The sequence below is a fragment of the Gopherus flavomarginatus genome, chromosome 4 (genome assembly GCF_025201925.1).
Source record: "Gopherus flavomarginatus isolate rGopFla2 chromosome 4, rGopFla2.mat.asm, whole genome shotgun sequence".
Lineage (NCBI taxonomy): Eukaryota > Metazoa > Chordata > Testudines > Testudinidae > Gopherus > Gopherus flavomarginatus.
Genome location: NC_066620.1, coordinates 28,976,972 through 28,995,822, shown reverse-complemented (window position 1 = coordinate 28,995,822; position 18,851 = coordinate 28,976,972).

Here is an 18,851-nt window from a genome sequence, read left to right as displayed (position 1 = left end):
CACCGTCGACTCCAGGCCCGGAGGGTCCGTCGAGTCCGGTCCCGCCGAGCTCCCCCATAAGATCTGGGGTTGAGCTATTGGTCCCATCGATGCCAGAGACCTTCGTCTCGGCACGGGACCTCATTGCCCTGACTGAGTCAACTCAGCCTCCACCCCCAGTACCTCTGGTGCGGGTAGCGTCCAGGGGCAAACCTATGATGACAGCGCCATCTCGGGACTCACGCTCGCTGTCAAGGTCCCGACACCATGGTCGCTCAAGAACCCGCCGCCACTCGCAGTCCCGGCGCCGCTCCCCTCGGCGGTACCGGTCGTACTTGCAGCACCGATCAGCCTCCAGACGGTCACGGTCTGGTTCCAGCCACCGATACCGGCACCGGGACTGTAGGAGCCAGTCCCGCCGTCGATCAGCGCACAGGTTGACCTCCCGGCACCGAGCTGGTGGCAGGTCCCGGTCCCGGTCGACCTCTCGACACCGCGTTGATGGCAGGTCCCGGTCCCGATCCCGGCACCGAGTCAGTGGCCGGTACCGGTCCCGATCCCGGCACCAAGTCCAAGAAAGACCCCGGTCCCAATCCTGGCACCGGTATGACTCCCGGTACCGGTCCCCGGCACCGAGAACATCTTCGGCGCCAGGATGCGGAGACTCTTACCAGCCGCGGTCGGCCCCTCCATGGCCTTCCAGACAGCCGTCGGTGTCATCGCAGGCGGACAGTGTATACGCGCTGGGCACTGACAGACAAGCGGCCCTTTTTCAAGACCCTCCGCAACAGGACCAGGGTCCGCAGCAGTGGGGGTTCTGGACACCCTGGGCGTACCATCAAGCCCAGAGCCCCCAACAGCTTCCTCCTAGGCCTGCAACGGCAGAGCACAGGGCGCCGGAGGCGCCGTTATCTCGCCCCCCTCCCTCCCCGGACTGGGAGGACGGGTCAAAGCAACAGGACCCTGATCTCCCTCCTGAGCCAGAGGCGAGGGCTGAGGCAGACCCCCCGCTGGACACTCTCTTGCCAGGGGTCTCCTCATCGTCTTCTCCCGATGAGGCGGTGGCTGGCACTTCCTCTAATAGCCCTCCTCCGCTAGATCTCAGGGCACATCAGGACCTCCTCAGGCGCGTAGCACAGAATCTGAGCCTGCAAGCTGAGGAGGTCTCTGAGATCGAGGACCCCGTCGTCAGCATTCTCTCCTCCGCTGCTCCCACCAGGGTCGCCCTGCCCTTCATTCGGACGATCCAGGCCAACGCCAATACGATCTGGCAATCGCCGGCCTCCATCCCCCCTACTGCACGGGGCGTCGAAAGGAAGTACATGGCCCCCTCCAAGGGCTATGAGTACCTCCATATTCACCCGACACCATGCTCCCTGGTGGTACAGTCGGTGAACGAGAGGGAGCATCATGGACAGGAAGCCCCAGCCCCCAAATCCAAGGAGGCCAGGCGTATGGACCTCCTCGGCCGCAAGGTTTATTCGGCTGGGGCTCTTCAGCTCAGGGTTTCCAATCAGCAAGCCCTTCTTAGCCGCTACGCATTTAACTCTTGGGTGACAGCGGATAAGTTCAAAGACCTGCTGCCACAAGAGGCACGTCAAGAATTTGCGGCGAATCTTGACGAGGGCAAGAAGGTTGCACGAACCTCGTTGCAGGCCTCCTTGGACGCTGCAGACTCGGCTACCCGTACCCTCGCCTCGGGGGTGATGATGCGCCGCATCTCCTGGCTTCAGGTTTCTGGCCTTCCACCGGAGCTCCAATACACCATCCAGGACCTCCTGTTCGAAGGCCAGGGCCTGTTCTCGGAGAAGACAGACCCCAGACTGAAAAGTCTTAAGGACAATCGGGTCATTATGCACCCCCTTGGTACGCACACGCCTGGGATGCAGCGCAGACCCTTCCTGCCGCAGCAACAGCAGCAGCGTCGGCCGTACCCCCAGTTCCGCCAGCGGCAGGACCTTAATAGGCGCCGCGGCAGAAATGGCAGGTGCAGGCCGTCGGGCAATCAAGGGGGGCAAAACCAAAGCTCCTCTAAAGCCCCACCTGGACCCAAACCTTCGTTTTGAAGGTACGCCTGAGGGCGTAATACCAGTATCCCCCATGGATTCTTCCCCCCCGTTTTCCAACCACCTTTCGTTTTTCCTCCAGGCGTGGTCCCAGATAACATCCGACCGCTGGGTCTTACGCACGGTGCAGACGGGATACCGTCTGCAGTTTGTATCATTTCCTCCCTCCCGCCCCCCCACCCTCGTCCCTCTTCAGGGACCCCTCTCACAAGCAATTCCTCCGCCAGGACGTACAGACGCTCCTCAACAAAGAAGCTATAGAGGCTGTTCCGGAGAACGAGAAGGGCAAGGGGTTTTATTCCCACTACTTTCTGATCCCCAAGGCCAAGGGAGGCCTCAGGCCTATCCTCGACCTGCGAGAGCTCAACAAATATCTAGTGAAGTTGAAGTTCCGCATGGTATCCCTGGGGACCATTATCCCATCCCTGGATCCTGGAGACTGGTATGCCGCCCTCGACATGCAGGACGCTTATTTTCATATTGCCATATGGCCACACCACAGACGTTTCCTTCGGTTCGTGGTCGACCGCCATCACTACCAATTTGCGGTCCTCCCATTTGGCCTTTCTACGGCTCCGAGGGTATTCACAAAATGCATGGCTGTCGTTGTGGCACATCTTCGGCGCAGTCGCATTCACGTGTTCCCTTATGTCGACGATTGGTTAATTCGGGGCACGTCGGAGCTGCAGGTCCGCAGCCACATCCGCAGGATCACCGGCCTGTTTGCTACCTTGGGCCTCATGATCAACGTAGACAAGTCCACCCTGCTCCCCTCGCAGAGGGTGGAGTTCATTGGGGCCGTCCTGGACTCCACCGTGGCCAGGGCCCTTCTGCCGTTGCCGAGGTTCCAGTCATTGTCGGCGATCGTTCAGCGCTTGCTGGCAGCCCCCCTGACATCGATATGGACATGCCTAACCCTGTTAGGCCATATGGCAGCCTGCATGTTTGTGACCGGGTATGCACGGCTCTGCATGAGGCCCCTCCAGTCTTGGCTCATCGCACATTACCGGCCGGCAAGGCAGTCACTAGACATGCTGATCACAATCCCCCAGGGGGTGTTGGATTCTCTCAGTTGGTGGCTAGACCAGTCCGTCGTGTGTGCGGGGCTCCCATTCCACCCACCCCAGCCCTCGGTGTCCCTAACGACGGATGCCTCAGATCTCGGCTGGGGGGCCCACCTGGGAACCCTGAGGACACAGGGCCTGTGGTCCCCACAGGAGGTGGAGCTACACATCAACATGCGGGAGTTGAGAGCGGTCCGCCTTGCTTGTCAAACGTTCTGTCACCAGCTTCGGGGTCGTTGTGTCGCGGTATTTACCAACAACACGACGACCATGTACTATATCAACAAGCAGGGTGGCACCAGATCCTCTCCCCTATGTCACGAGGCGATGCGACTCTGGGACTTTTGTATAGCCCATTCCATTCACCTCACGGCTTCCTTCCTCCCCGGAGTACGGAACACGCTGGCGGACCGCCTGAGCAGATCCTTCCTCGCGCACGAATGGTCCCTCCGCCCGGATGTCACCCTCTCGATTTTCCAGAGGTGGGATTGTCCCCGCGTGGACCTCTTCGCGTCCAGGGGGAACAGGAAATGCCAGGCGTTCTGCTCCTTTCAGGGCCGGGAACCCAGGTCTATAGCGGACGCCTTCCTTATTCCGTGGACGACCCACTTGTTCTACGCGTTCCCCCCCGTTCCCGCTGGTCCACAGGGTCCTTCTGAAGGTGCGCAGGGACAGGGCCCGCGTGATCATGGTAGCCCCGGCGTGGCCCAGGCAACATTGGTACCCCATGTTGCTGGACCTGGCCATAGCCGACCCAGTTCCCCTGCCCCTTCACCCGGACCTGATCACCCAGGACCACGGAACTCTCTGTCACTCGGACCTCCAGTCTCTGCACCTAGCAGCGTGGCTCCTGCATGGCTGACCAGTTCTGAGTTGCGCTGCTCCACCCCGGTACGTGAGGTACTCTTGGGCAGCAGGAAGCCTTCTACTAGAGCGACGTACTCGGCCAAGTGGAAGCGTTCTCCTGTTGGTGCGTGGAGAAGGGTCTCCTCCTGATGGAAGTTTCGGTGGCCAATATTTTGGACTATATTTGGTCCCTTAAGCAACAGGGCCTGGCGATATCGTCCCTGCGGGTCCACCTGGCGGCTATCTCCACCTTTCACCCGGGTGGGGATGGCCGCTCCGTTTTCTCTCACCCGACGGTGACTAGATTCCTTAAGGGGCTGGAACGTCTATACCCTAATGTCCGACCCCCTGCCCCTACCTGGGATCTTAACCTGGTGTTGTCTCGGCTCATGGGGCCCCCCTTTGAGCCGTTAGCTACTTGCTCCCTGCTCTATCTTTCTTGGAAGACTGCCTTTTTAGTAGCTATTACCTCAGCTAGACGGGTATCGGAACTCCGGGCTCTCACGGTAGATCCCCTGTATACAGTCTTCCATAAAGATAAGGTGCAGCTGAGACTTCACCCTGCCTTTCTCCCCAAGGTGGTCTCAGCCTTCCACGTCAACCAGGAGATCTTCCTCCCAGTTTTTTTCCCGAAACCTCATTCTTCACACAGGGAGCAACTCCACTCGCTTGATGTCCGTCGGGCTCTCGCGTTTTATGTGGAGAGGACCAAACCGTTCCGCAAATCCCCCCAGCTTTTCGTGGCAGTAGCGGACCGCATTAAGGGGCTTCCCATTTCCTCGCAGAGGTTATCCTCGTGGGTAACGTCCTGTATCAGGACCTGCTATGACTTGGCTCACGTTCCTACTGGCCGTGTGACTGCGCACTCTACCAGGGCGCAGGCGTCGTCGCTGGCTTTCCTCGCCCGTGTGCCCATCCAGGAAATCTGTCGGGCAGTGACCTGGTCATCGGTCCACACCTTTGCTTCCCACTACGCCCTGGTCCAGCAGTCCAGAGAGGACGCGGCCTTCGGATCTGCAGTGCTCCATGCCGCTACTTCTCACTCCGACCCCACCGCCTAGGTATGGCTTGGGATTCACCTAACTGGAATGGATGTGAGCAATCACTCGAAGAAGAAAAGACGGTTACTCACCTTTGTAACTGTTGTTCTTCGAGATGTGTTGCTCATATCCATTCCACACCCGCCCTCCTTCCCCACTGTCGGAGTAGCCGGCAAGAAGGAACTGAGGAGCGGGTGGGCCGGCAGGGGTATATATCAGGTGCCATGGCGGCGCCACTCTAGGGGGCGACCTGCCGGCCCACTGGAGTTGCTAGGGTAAAAGTTTCCGACGAACGTGCATGCACGGCGCGCACACCTAACTGGAATGGATGTGAGCAACACATCTCGAAGAACAACAGTTACAAAGGTGAGTAACCGTCTTTTCCCTTCCCAGCTCTGCCAGGGGACTGGGGAGCAGTTGTTCCAGAGGGGACAGGGCGCTACCTTTCCTCCCCAGGTCTGCGAGGGGACCGGGAAGCTGCCTTTCCTGCTGGGGCGAGGCTCTGGGTTCCCTCCCTATCTCTATGAGGGGACTGAGGAGCGGCCGTTCCTGTGGGGGCGAGGCGCTGGGTTCCCTCCTCAGCTCTGCCAGGAGACTGAGGAGCGGCTGTCCCTGCGGGGGCAGGGCACTGAGTTCCCCGTCCAGCTCTGCAAGGGGACTTGGACGTTGTTTTTCCTGCAGGGGCAGGGCGCCGTGTTCCCTCCCCAGCTCTGCGAGGGGACTGGGGAGCAGCCGTTTGTGTGGGGGCGAGGTGCTAGGTTCCCTCTCCAGCTCAGTGAGGGGACTGGGAATGGCTGTTCCTGAGGGGGTGGGGCGCTGAGTTCCCTTTCCACCTCTGCGAGGGGACTGGGAAGTGACCCTTCAAGCAGGGGCGGGGCACTGCCTTCCCTCCGCGACTCTGCTAGGGGACTGGGGAGTGGCCGTTCCTGTGGGGGTGGGGCGCTGTCTTCCCTCCCCAGCTCTGTGAGGGGTCTGGGGAGTGGGCGTTCCTGCGGGTCGGGGTGCTGGTTTCCCTCCCCAGCTCTGTGAGGGGACTGGGGAGCAGCCGTCCCATGGGGGCTGGGTGCTTCCTTCCCTCCCCAGCTCTGCCTCCCCTTCCTAGCTCTGCGAGGGGGCTGGGGAGCGGCTGTTCCTGCGGGGTCGGGGCACTGCCTTCCCTCCCAGCTCTGTAAGGGGACTAGGGAACAGCACCTCCTGCGGGGGTGGGGCACTGGGTTCCCTCCCCAGCTCTGCGAGGGGAATGGGGAGCGGCCGATCTCGCGGGGCTAGGGTGCTGCCTTCCCTCCCGAGCTCTGCGAGGGGACTGGGCAGCAACTGTTCCAGCGGGGGTGGGGCGCGGTGTTCACTCCCCAGCTCTGCCAAGGGACTGGGGAGTGGCTGTTCTTGCGGGGGCAGGGCACTGGTTTCCCTACAAAGCTCTGGGAAGGGAGCAGGGAGTGGCGGTTCTAGCGGGGGAGGGGCCTGGGGAATGGCGGCTCAAGAGGGGGCAGGGCGCTGGCTTCCCTCCTAAGCTCTGGGAGGGGCCTGGGCAGTGGCGGTTCGAGTGGGGGAAGGGCCCTGTTTTCCCTCCACAGCTCTGGGAGGGGCCTCGGGAGTGGCGGTTTGACCGGGGGTGGGGCGCTGCCTTCCCTTCCCAGCTCTGGGAGAGGAGTGGTGGTTCCAGTGGGGGAGGGGCACTGGCTTCACTCCTCAGCTCTGGGAAGGGCCTGAGGAGTGATAGTTTGAACGAGGGGGGGCAGGGCGCTGGCTTCCATCCCCAGCTCTAGCACGGCCCTGGGGAGTGGAGACTCCAGCAGGGGCAGGGCTGTGACGTTATGAGTGTACTATAATATCTCATTGAAAGGTGACAGGGCCAGAAAGAGTTAATTACCTCACCTCACCGACTGACCTGACCCGTGGGTGAACATTACGGACTGATTAGCAAGATCTGTAAATGAATAGAGCTTTGAAATGCAAGTCTGCATTGTCAGAGGTAGAAGGGCAGATGTTTGCTCAGGTCTTGTGATCTAAGCAAACAAGTCTTGTCTATTGCTGTAGTTTTAATTCAAAGATCAAAAAAGGAATATTGCATTTATGATGATACCGAGTGAAATAGTATTATTTTCGATATGTCTCTTTGAACGTTGTGGTAACCTGTATCTGAACTGTTTAATGGATAAATTACTCTGTGCTAATTGGCAGGATGTTTGGAAGAAGGAGTTAAGCCTATTGATTTCTCAGGCTGGAAGGCTGCTGAAAATGTATTAGAAGCCTGGGACACAATCCTTCTCATCTCAGATCCGCTTTGGCTTTCAACAGGGGGAAACCTTAAGCCATAAGGATTGAGATCCCCAGTCATTGACTGGAGCCACCCTGAATATGGAAATTGGGCTATAACCTGTAGACAATTTCTAAAAGGACTCTTGGCAGCTACAAGCTCACCTCAGCTATGTATCTGCACCTCAAGAATTGAAATCAAGTCTGTCTGTATATTGATATTTTAACCAACACTCTCCCTTTATTTTTTTTAATAAATTTTAGCTCAGTTAATAAGAATTGGCTATAGCGTGTATTTTGGGTAAGATCTAAATTATAATTGAACCTGGGTATATGGCTAATACTTTGGGATCGGAAGAACCCGCTTGAACGGCCGCTCCCCAGTCCCCTGGGAGAGCTGGGGAGGGAACCCAGCACCCCAGCCCCGCTTGAACGGCAGCTGCCCAGACCCCAAACAGAGCTGGGAAGGGAACCCATCGCCCCGCCCCCACAGGATCATCCGCTGCCCAGATGCCTCACAGAGCTGGGGAGGGAAGGCAGTGCCCACCCACGGAGGAATGGCCACTTCTCAGTCCCCTCAGAGAGGCAGAGAGGGAAGCCCGCACCGCGCCCCCGCAGGAACGGCCGCTATCCAGTCCTTTTGCAGAACCCGGGAGGGAAGGCAACGCGCCGCCCCCGCAGGAACGGCTGCTACCCAGTCCCCTCACAGAGCTTGAGAGGGAACCCAGTGCCCCTCCCTCTCAGGAACGGCCGCTCCCCAGGGCCCTCGCCGAGCTGGGGAGGGAACCCAGCACCCTGCCCACGCAGGAACAGCCACTCCCCAGTCCACTCGCAGAGCTGGGAAGGGAAGTCAGCGCCCCGCCCCCCCTGAAATGGCCGCTCCCCAGTCCCCTCGCAGAACCTGGGAGGGAAGGCAGCACCGCACCACCCCAGGAATGGCCGCTTCCTAGTCCCTTCACAGAGCTGGGCAGGGGAGGCAGTGCCCTGGCTCCGCAGGAACGGCCGCTCGCCAGTCCCCTTGCAGAGCCTGGAGGGAAGGAAGAGCCCCGCCCCCCTTGAACGGCTGCTCTCCAGTCCCCTCGCAAAGGTGGGGAGGGAATCAAGCGCCCCACCCCCCCCTAGAATGGCCACTCCCCAGTCCCCTGGTACAGCTGGGAACGGAACCCAGCGCCCCACCCTCTCTTGAACTGCCGCTTCCCTGTCCCTTCGCAGAGCTGGGGTGGGGAGGCAGCGCCCCACCTCCGCAGGAACGGCCACTGCCCAGTCCCCTCGCAGAGCTGGGGAGGGAAGGCAGCGCCCTGCCCCCGCTTGAGTGTCCGCTCCTGTCAAACTTAGACTCAGGACTCACAGGGTATGGCTACACTTGAAATTTCAAACGGCAGCGATGCGGGAGCGCTGCCGCGTCAGTGCTTTGAAGTGTGAGTGTAGTTGGAGTGCCAGCTCTGAGAGAGAGCTCTCCCAGCGCTGCACGTAAACCACATCCTCTAAGGGTGTAGCTTGCAGCGCTGGTAGCCGCACTCCCAGCGCTGCGGCACTGATTACACTGAGGCTTTACAGTGCTGTATCTTGCAGCGCTCAGACGGGTGTTTTTTTCATACCCCTGAGCGGAAAGTTGCAGTGCTGTAAAGTGCCAGTGTAGCCAAGGCCACAGTTTGTCAGACCACACTGTTTTATTAGCACAGCTCTCTGCTAATAACATCCAAATAATGTGAGCACCATGCAAGACACAAGCTATCGTATTTATACAGATAAAAGAGCGGGAATTAGACAAAGGGACAAAGAAAGCAAAACAGTAAAATTCACCTGGGGCACAGCATGCATATCCTACTTCCTTACTAACTCTTATCCATCTAAGGCTAATACTTCACCAATTGCCCTTAAACGGTCCAATTGTTCTATGTTAATGTCTGTATTCCTGACACCTGGATTGCAGCATTCCACCAATTTTGCTTAAAGGTACAGACAGCATTTCTTTAATCCTTTCTATTTTCACAATATAATTCATTCTACTTTCACAATCTGTCCTTTTGGTCAAACGCATGCCATGACCAACAATTACTGGGTTCCACAAATTAACCGTTCCTTATCTCTTTGTTCATCAGTAATATTCAAAATCATCATATTAGCACTCTGTTTTGGGGCAGTCACCTGGGTGACACAATTCTGGGTACAACAGGAGATTAACTGAAAGCATACAAAAATCACTAAGATTCCAAACAGGATAGTTAGGGCTCCCTGAAACAACCAGTTTCCTGTGCCAGTGAAATTGAACAGGTTACTTAGCCACTTCCATAAAGAACTCGGCTCTACTTGGGGAAGATATGCGATTTGTTCTAAGTGTCTAGCCTGATCTATTACGTTATTGCTATCGTCAGGTACAAACAGACAACATTGTTTTCCAATGAGAGCACAGGTCCCTCCTTTGGCCGCCAGCACTATGTCTAATGCCTGACGGTTTTGGAGGGCCACCTGTCAGATCACCCCTGTTTCTTTGGCCAGGGCTCTTAAACTTTCTCCGGTTTTATTTGCCATTATTTTAACTACTGGTTGTAACCTCAGGAGCCTTTTTGCCTGGTGTATTACTCCCCCAAGCGGGATTAAGGAACTGCCAATAGCCTCTTCCCAGGTGTCATTACTGTTCCATATTGTGTTAAACGGACAAGGTCCTCCAGTGAGGTCTGGGGAATTGAGTGGGACTCCCCAGACCTGAAGACACCAGCAGTCAAGGAACAGGCACCACCAGAGGCACATGTTGGAGGCAGGGCCCTTCTGGTTCTGACAACCTCAACTCAGGAAACCGCAGTCACAGTTTTATGTCCACCAGGCAGCAGGCACTAGGCTCACTACTGGTTCTTCTTGGGCCTTGCTTTAGGTTGTCGTCTGCTTCTGGAAACCCTTATGAGAACGTAGATTGTAAGGTACTGCAGGCTGTTCCTCTACGTCTTCTTCTGGAGTCACAATTAACTCTGCGTGGTCCTGAAGTGATGATTGGTTCACTGGGGGTGGTGCATTTTTACATGGCGAAGGATGTATCCACTCTGAGATGCCTGACAGTTTAACAGCCGTCGGGGTAGTAAGCAGTGCCTGGTGATTCTTTGATGTTCTTTAAGTTTCTTTACTACTTCTTCCTTGACTCTGGCTATAACAATGGCCTTCACACCTTTATTTTTTCCTGATGCATACATTCCTCATTCACACAAATAGATTGAGAATACAAACAGTAGTATTTTATATCGAGCAAAAAAGCATTGCAAATTAAAGCTTGCTAAGTTTTACAATTAATAACCAAGACAATTTACATTGATTTACATTGAGACCCAGGCCTTCAATGTTTCTCTAATTTACTTAACATAGACACAATAGAGAATCCTGTCTCTTACTACCTAAATCGTAAAACAAAGAGTTAGAGAGGGCCCAATTTGTAATGCATATGGGAAAACAGAATCTTATAGTCCCAGGGGGTCATTTCTTTCTGCTATTTAAAAAAGGTGGCTAGCAGGATGAAATCAAATTATACTTTAATTCTTATGGGACATTATAAAATCCTGCTCCTACATATCCCCCTTTTGACACTAAGATTATTAATCGCCAGTGTCACTTCTTATTTAGTCCACATAATAGAAAATACTGAGAGGTGATTTGGGCGTGTGGCTTTAGCTTTGCATACATTTGTTTTATCCACCAGCACATTTTAAACATTTCAATTAAACACATACAATTTAAAACCAAAAACACAATTAGGGGTAGTAACATTAGTATGCCAGTAGTTGTGGGAGACCATCCAGAAAATATGTTATACCAATGGTAGGCTGTTATGTTTTTCTGCAGTGGCAATTCTTAACATGTCCCCATTTGTGTGTATAATATGAATGGTCCAATTCTCCACATTTTTTTTTCTAGGAACTATGTTACCTTTTTACCTTTTAACAGATGATTGGTAACTGTTTGCCATTCAATGCCAAGATTGATAGATAACTGAGCTAAATCAGTGCTTACAGTAAGCTGAGACTCTTTTGTTGTTGTTGTGGCAAATAGTAAATGTGATTATTGGTAAACACAGTACTTACATTACATTTACATTTGTCTTCTGGTGGGTTGCTAACACTTTTTAAACACTTTCCCCCAAGAATTAACACATACACATAGCCCATTATACAGTACTTTGGATTATCTGAAAGACAAAAATAACATTTTTCTACCCCTTTTGGGATGGCATTGATTATTACTTAAAAGATTCCTTTCTTTTACAAATACCCTTGCTGACTGCAGGCAAAACAGAGGAATTACCCCTATATTTTCTTGTGTTTTTCGTTCTATAGGCAGGCCAGGTTTTAATGGGTTCTACTTTTTAAGGGTTATGCGGAAATTATTCCACTATTTGATTATTAAATTCATGAGGTGGTGTACCTCAAGTTTTTCCTTTTATACAGCAGACCAAGTTTGTAATGTTTTTCCTGCTGTGTTAAGCTTTAAGTTTATTCACAGGTAACAGCTGAGAAGCATCATTACCATATTACTTTAAAGGATTTTTACAAAAATCATACACACTATAAGCTGTTACAGGGCTACTTACTAACACTAAATTTATTTTAATGTTTAATATTAACAATAACATTAGAATCAAATCTATTAAAGGTATCTTGTTATACCATGGCTTTTATGTAGGCAATTTGTTTGCTGACCAGGTATGTTCTTTATTTGCAGCTGCTTTTGTGCTGGCAGTTCTCACCTTTCTTTATCAGTTAGGTAATTTGCATCAACACAGGCTTGGCTTTTGGATTCAAAGCCTCAGCAGAGCTCAGAGACTCTGTCTTAACACACAGGGATCTGAAAAAGAAAACACAGCCTATTGCAGCTCTTTTTGGAGCCTTAATAGGATTTTAATTCAGCAGCACATTTCATTTGCATTTTTTTTTACCCCTTTCTACAATATACACTGCACATGGCCTAGGGAAAATACACATTCTTTCTATACTATAACTTTTTAAAAACATTAGCCATATTAATTTTTACATAAGGTGTAACTGTTTCTTTTGTTCTTACAGAGTTTTCATGTACCCTTATAAAAATGACAGTCTGATTAAACAGAGCTATTTTAAGGCTCAGTGTTTTTAACATTGCTTCTTTTTGTTTTGTGCACCTCATCTCTGCTGTTGCTTCAGAGGGTCACTATTAATTTCTTATTCTTTCATTACAGCTTTTATCTGCTATTGTTTCAAAAAAACCCAACCAAACAAAAAGACTTCAGAATCTCTCCGTATTCTCCTGATTTTGACTGCCCTATTGCAGCCATGACTTGGTCTTTATTTAAAAATATTTTAATTTTGTAAAGAATCAAGTTACCCCTTAAGGGTTAAATGCTAAATCCCAAAGCCAAACAGCACTAATTACCTGGGTCTTGCAAAAAGGTCTGTCAGTTTTGCAACTTTGAATTAAAGAGTCAAATGAATTTTTAGTGGCATTAAAAACAAAAACAAAATCAATTTATCTCACACCTAGAAAACAGGAGTTTTACAAACCAGATGTGTTGGTTTAGATTCCTAGAACATTACATATTTTCACAGACAAATAGATACATACACATTTTCTTTTCCTTAACATTCCTTTACACTGCTTTGTTTTTACATAGCTGTATACATATATATATGGATTATTTACAGGCATTCTTCTGGAAAAAGGGCCCATTTTCCCTTCAGAATGGCTGCAAAGAAACCAAGAATTCTTGCTCTTTAGCATGGTCCTTTTTAACATTTTCCACAAAGTTTAACTGCTTAATTCTTTTCAGCACCTGTAGAGTTAAGTTTTCACTCCTTTCTTAAATCACTTGTTTATGTACCAAAATGACACCTTTATCACCTCAGATTTCACCATTTTAAGTATTGTTCCGGGGGTTCATGCCTGCCCTTGCTGCTTTTCTTACTCCTGACACTATTCCCTTAGGGATTTCAACCTGTTTTTCAGTTTCTTTATCTGTTGCTTGCCTGCTTTTCTGGGCCCGATCCTGCTTTTTTTTTTTCCAATGAACCATTTGTGAGTGATATTGTGGTCATTTCACAATTTTGAAAGAAATGTTCAAGGAAAGGGACCAGGAAGGGTGGGAGCTAGTTGAGAAGCGCACCCTCCTTGCTGAATTGGTAGTGGAACACTAAAGAATCAGTTTTTGAGGCAGACAACAAAGGGGAACAGAACAAGGGGCTTTTTGTCCTTTTTACAATGAGATGGGAATATGAAGGGGGTTGGATCGATCCGGGGTTTGGAGAACGGGGTAAAGGGGAGCGCTCAGTCTGGTGGTGGGAGAGGAGGCTTTTAATAAAGCTTTTAACTTATTATTTGAATATTTGAGAGAGGCGAGTTTTGAGTTGTCCACCTATGATTTGCCTCTTGCCACCACTGCATGAAACAATTAACCTCTCCTTTAGCCAATTTAGTTGTAGGTTGGCCGAGTTTGTCCTTTAAGACATCCACTCAGTCTTTGTTCCAAGATTTTAATAGTGGCCACTGAGTTTTGGGATCCCCCTGAGTTAGCCTAGACCATTTTTCCAGAAATTTACGGGAGTCTGGACCCTTTTTACAGGAGTCCGGACGCATCCTAAATACATAAAATGAGCCAGCGTTCATTTAGGGAACGGTCCCGACTTAGACGTCTGATTACCAATACAGGAGGACTTCACACACCAATCACACAAGAAGGAAATTCGGGTTCCTCAGAGCGATGCCCAGTGCAACACACAAAAGGAGCCCACAGGCTACTGCCTCAATCGCCCTTGCTTTTACAACAGGGGTTTTATCCAAAGTGCGGTGCAGCTGCGATTGTGCAGATTCCACTCACTCAGACCGCGGGGACAGGAACCCCTTGGTCGGTCTATCCCCGGACGGAGACGGCACCCAGACTCAAACACTCCACAAGAGGATGGATAGACATAGAGACAGGACAGTCCTCAGTCCGGACAAAACACAGAAATAATTACCTGACCAGATTCCTGATGTCAGATCCCGGGATCCCTACCAGAACAGAATGGGAACCAACAGGTTCGATGGCGTAGACCTCACTGTGGCTGTGCGCCTTTCCGCTCTAGTGGAGGACCGCTCGGTCCAAATGCCCACGTGCTGGCTGCCACGGTCATCCTACAAAAACAGTCAGGAATCCCATAGCCCCAGTGAAGACGGTTGCCATCTCGGTGGAACCTCCAAATTGTCAAAGTTAGAATCAGGACTCACAATTTGTCAGACCACTCTGTTTTATTAGTGCAGCGCTCCACCAATAACACCCAGATAATGTGAGTGGCCATGCAAGACACAAACAGTCTTATTTATACAGATAAAAGAGCAGGAATTAGACAAAGGGACAAAGAAAGCAAAACAGTAAAATTCACCTGGGGCACAGCATGCATATCCTACTTCCTTACTAACTCTTATCGATCTAAGGCTAATACTTCACCAATTGCCCTTAAACGGTGCAATTGTTCTATGTTAATGTCTGTATTCCTGACACCTGGATTGCAGCATTCCAACAGTTTTGCTTAAAGGTACAGACAGCATTTCTTTAATCCTTTCTATTTTCACAATGTAATTCATTCTACTTTCACACAATCAAATGAGGGAGTCCCATCTTCTGTGTGAGCTGCAACTGTCTGGGCCAGAGTGGGGTGGAGCTAAGGAGAGAGCAGGATCCCACGAAGAGTCAGGGAGCAGAGCTGCACAGATGTAGTGCCAGAAACTGCTACATGTAGGAATTTGCAACCTGTAGCAGTTACTGATACCTGAGGGACGTTTTGGAGCATGAGCTTTTGTGGGTGAATGCATCTGACGAAGTGGGTATTCACCCACGAAAGCTCATGCTCCAAAACGTCTGTTAGTCTATAAGGTGCCACAGGACTTTTGCTGCTTTTACAGATCCAGACTAACACGGCTACCCCTCTGATACTTGATACCCGAGGTTGTTCTTATTTGCTGACATGTCCTAATTGGCTAAAACTTGACAGTGGTTTCTCTAGCAAAGACCAGTCCCTGTCCCCTTGGTCCAGACATTCGCATTCACATCAGGCTTCAAGTTGAGAATCATTTCCCATTCCTGCTCTGTGGGAGGGGAGACTTTTAAACGCGCTCTCTGTGAGACTGCACATGGCTAAGCAAAGAGAACAAACCCCAAATCCTCCCTAGTGCTTTGGGAGCCAGGTTTGCTGTGGGAAATCTTCAAGCCTGGGCATTGTGATTATTGACCAGTTCATCGTGATTATTTATTCTTTGGTATTGAAGCTTTATTATACTCACGGCTGAGTGGTTAAGGTGTTAGAATTGATAAATCCAATAGTATTCCCCTCTGTAGGTTTGAATCCTGCTCACAACCTCTCACCCAGGCAATACCTTTATACAAACTGATGCTCTCAATTCTCTCCCCACCCCAAGTAAATCCTGTTCTGCTCCTTTTATAGAGATGCCTGGGACACCACCTCACACTGTGTCCCTGAGGAGTCAGGCAAACTCTCAGCAGCTGAAGTCTCTGCCACTCACCTGGTGCCCCATAGATCAGCCATAGCCCTGGTTCTGCTCCTCTCTTTAGAGCATGAAAGGAGCTGAGTCAGTGAATGCATGGGTGCTATGAGGCTGCAGAACCAACAGGGGGAATAAAAAAGGTGCTCAGCACCCATTGGCAGCCAGCTCTGCCCCTGCTTCGGGCCTTGTGGACAAGCTCCTGCCAGGACCGGAGCTAGAGTTTTGAGTGCCCTAGGTGGACGGCAATTTCGCCACCCCGTGCGCTGGTCCAGCGGCTCTGGAGAAGCTGCCGCAGTGGTGCCTGCGGAGGGTCCGGTGCTCCGCGGCTCCGGTGGAGCTGTCGCAGTGGAGTCTGCGGGAGGTCCACCGGAGCCGCGCAAGCAGCTGACTGTCCGCAGGCACGACTGTGGCAGCTCCATGGGAGCTGCCTGCCGCCCCCTCCGGACCCCCTGGGCTGCCGGCTGCCATGGCAGCGCCCTGACCCAGGGGACACCCTGGACTGCCGGCTGCCGTGGCGGCGAGCTGACCCAGGGGACCCCTTGGACTGCCGGCTGCTGCGGCGGTGCCCTGACCCAGGGGACACCCTGGACTGCGGACTGCCGCGGAGGCGCCCTGACCCAGGGGCACCCATGACTGCGGGCTGCCGCGGAGGCGCCCTGACCCAGGGGACACCCTGGGCTGCCCGCTGCTGCCGGCAGCTCATAGTCCCTCTCTGTCCCAGCAGCAGCGGCTGCTCAACCATTTAAAAAAAATTTGGGGGGGCTTTTTGGCTCCCTCAAATCTCAGCACCCTAGGCAATCGCCTAGTCTGCCTAAATGGTTGCACCGGCCCTGGCTCCTGCTCTTCCCCTTCAGCACCTCCCCCTGCCAGTGATCAGCTGTTCAGTGGGGTGCAGGAAGAGGAGGGAGAGGAATGGAGCAGGAAGATGCAGGGCAGGAAGGGGTGGGACTTGGGGGAAGGGGTGGAGTGGGGAAGGGCAGAAAGGGGGGGATTTGTCCCACGTCCTGCACCCCTCTAGGGCCAGCCCTGAAGGGAAGCACTGACTATTACAGTGGCAATAAAACTGACCAGCATTGCTGGGGAGACTGAAGATCAGCTCTCTTCTCTCCACCAAGGTGAGCCAGACACTGCTCTCTCCTGCCTCTCACTCTAGCAGCTGGATGCCAAGGAGCCATTTCCCCACAGGAAGTGCATTGAGTGCCCCTGTGGTGCTGAGGGGGCTGGTGCTGCTGCTGCCTGTGGGGCTGGCAGGGGGTTGATGTCTGCACAGACTCTCAGCTGCCAGGCCAGAGGGGGCACTTGAGACCTTACCAGACTGGCTCAGTGAAGATGGGGGGTTGACAGACCAATACAGACTTTCTCCAGAGCCCAGAGCAGCATTCACCCACGCAGCCAGGCAATGGGCATTTATCACAGCGTGGAGCCAAGGGGGAGGTGTCAGCTGCTGTTCCAGCTCCTCGAGGACAGGCCCTGTTGTTGCAGGCACAGAGGGTGCCCAAGGCAAGCAACAGTGGTTCGTGCCTAGAGTGCGTAGTGCCAATGAACACACACCAGGGTGGAGAAGCAAGCAAAGTTTATTTGAGATCTCAAAGCGGTGCTGGGAGACTTGACATGCCTCAGATCCAGCACCCCTACACAAGCGGCTTTTCCCTTTTGATAAGTTTTTTTTTCTCTTTCTTCTTTATCCTCCCTCCTCCTCCTCCTTCCTCCCCCTGTAGCAATTACGTAAGCGCAGGTGCATTAAGTAATCTTGGCCGTGGCAGCTCGTTAGTAAGTTTTCCTTCTGCAAGTTATCTTGTCCTTCTACTAAAGGTGCACAGGCCTCATTATTTCTGCTTTAGACCAGTTAGAACTGTTGCAACTGATAACGGCTGTTACACCTGGCCTTTTAGGTCGATTAAAGTTCAAACATGGAGGGACTCTTGTCTGCTGAGGCCTAAAACCAGGAAGGCTCCATACCCTTGTGGCCTTCCACCCTCCCGAGTTACTTAGGGTTATGCTTAGTGACACCAACAACTCCCTCCTTTGAGAATACTCAACAAACTTTTGGCTGAGTGTTCTCACATTTAAAGGATAACATGTGATTTAGCTCTAGGGAGCTGCAGTGCTTTACAGCAAGCAAGCAAGAGAAGAGTAACGATATACAACACCACACCAGTGAGCAGGAGGTGAACAATGCCTTCCCTTAGTCCCCCCAGGTTGGGTAACCAGCCCCAGAGGGAATCAGAAATAGTGGGTTTCCTTTCCTGGGCCTTCCACTGTTCAAAAACCTGTTTGGCTGACAGGATGTGCTTGTTAATATCCTGTGCGCTTTCTGGGACATAAGTACAGCATTCATCCCCTATAAGGGCGCACACCCCGCCCTGGGAAGCCACACTTCCACCCAGGAAGTGTCCACGTATGTCTCCATGATCACAGATCAGATGGTATTTCTGATGCGTCTGTAAGGGCAGGAGGCCAAGTCTAGTACTCAAGATTACTCCAAATGGCCATCAGCTGGTCATCCAGGAAATCCTGAATTCCTACACATACTAGATCCCACTGCAATGCCTTCCCAGCCTCAGTGATATTCAATACCATCTTTCCTTGGTGTAGTACTATAATACACCTGTTATTTCACTATTCTCAGGTACTGTCAAAAGTCATCGACATTAGTAGCATAGGAGGGGGGGTTACATTATTAGTAACTCTCCAGGACACAGGGCGCAGCCTGTAGAATAAACCCCAAGCTCCAATCAATACCACATTCCCAACCATGGGTCCCACAAATGTCCTCCCGCCAGTGTATAATTCTTTGTTTCTTCACCAGGGTCAGTTCTTAATGTCCTTTCTAGTCAGGAATTCCTGGACTTTGGCAATTTCGGTGGAGCGAGTGTTCCTTCTTTTTTCCCAAAACACTCGTGGTGCAGCATCCTACAGGGGGGAGGTTACCAGCACATCACCCTGTAATGATTTTGCTTCTTCTAGAAAAATCCAAAGGCACAGTATGTCTGTCGGTGGACAACGGAGAGGTTACTAGCACTTCACCTTTTGTCCCTTTTCCCTGTTGTCCAGAAGGCACAGCAAAGCTAGAAGGAGAAATAGGCCAATCGTCAGTAGGAGAATCC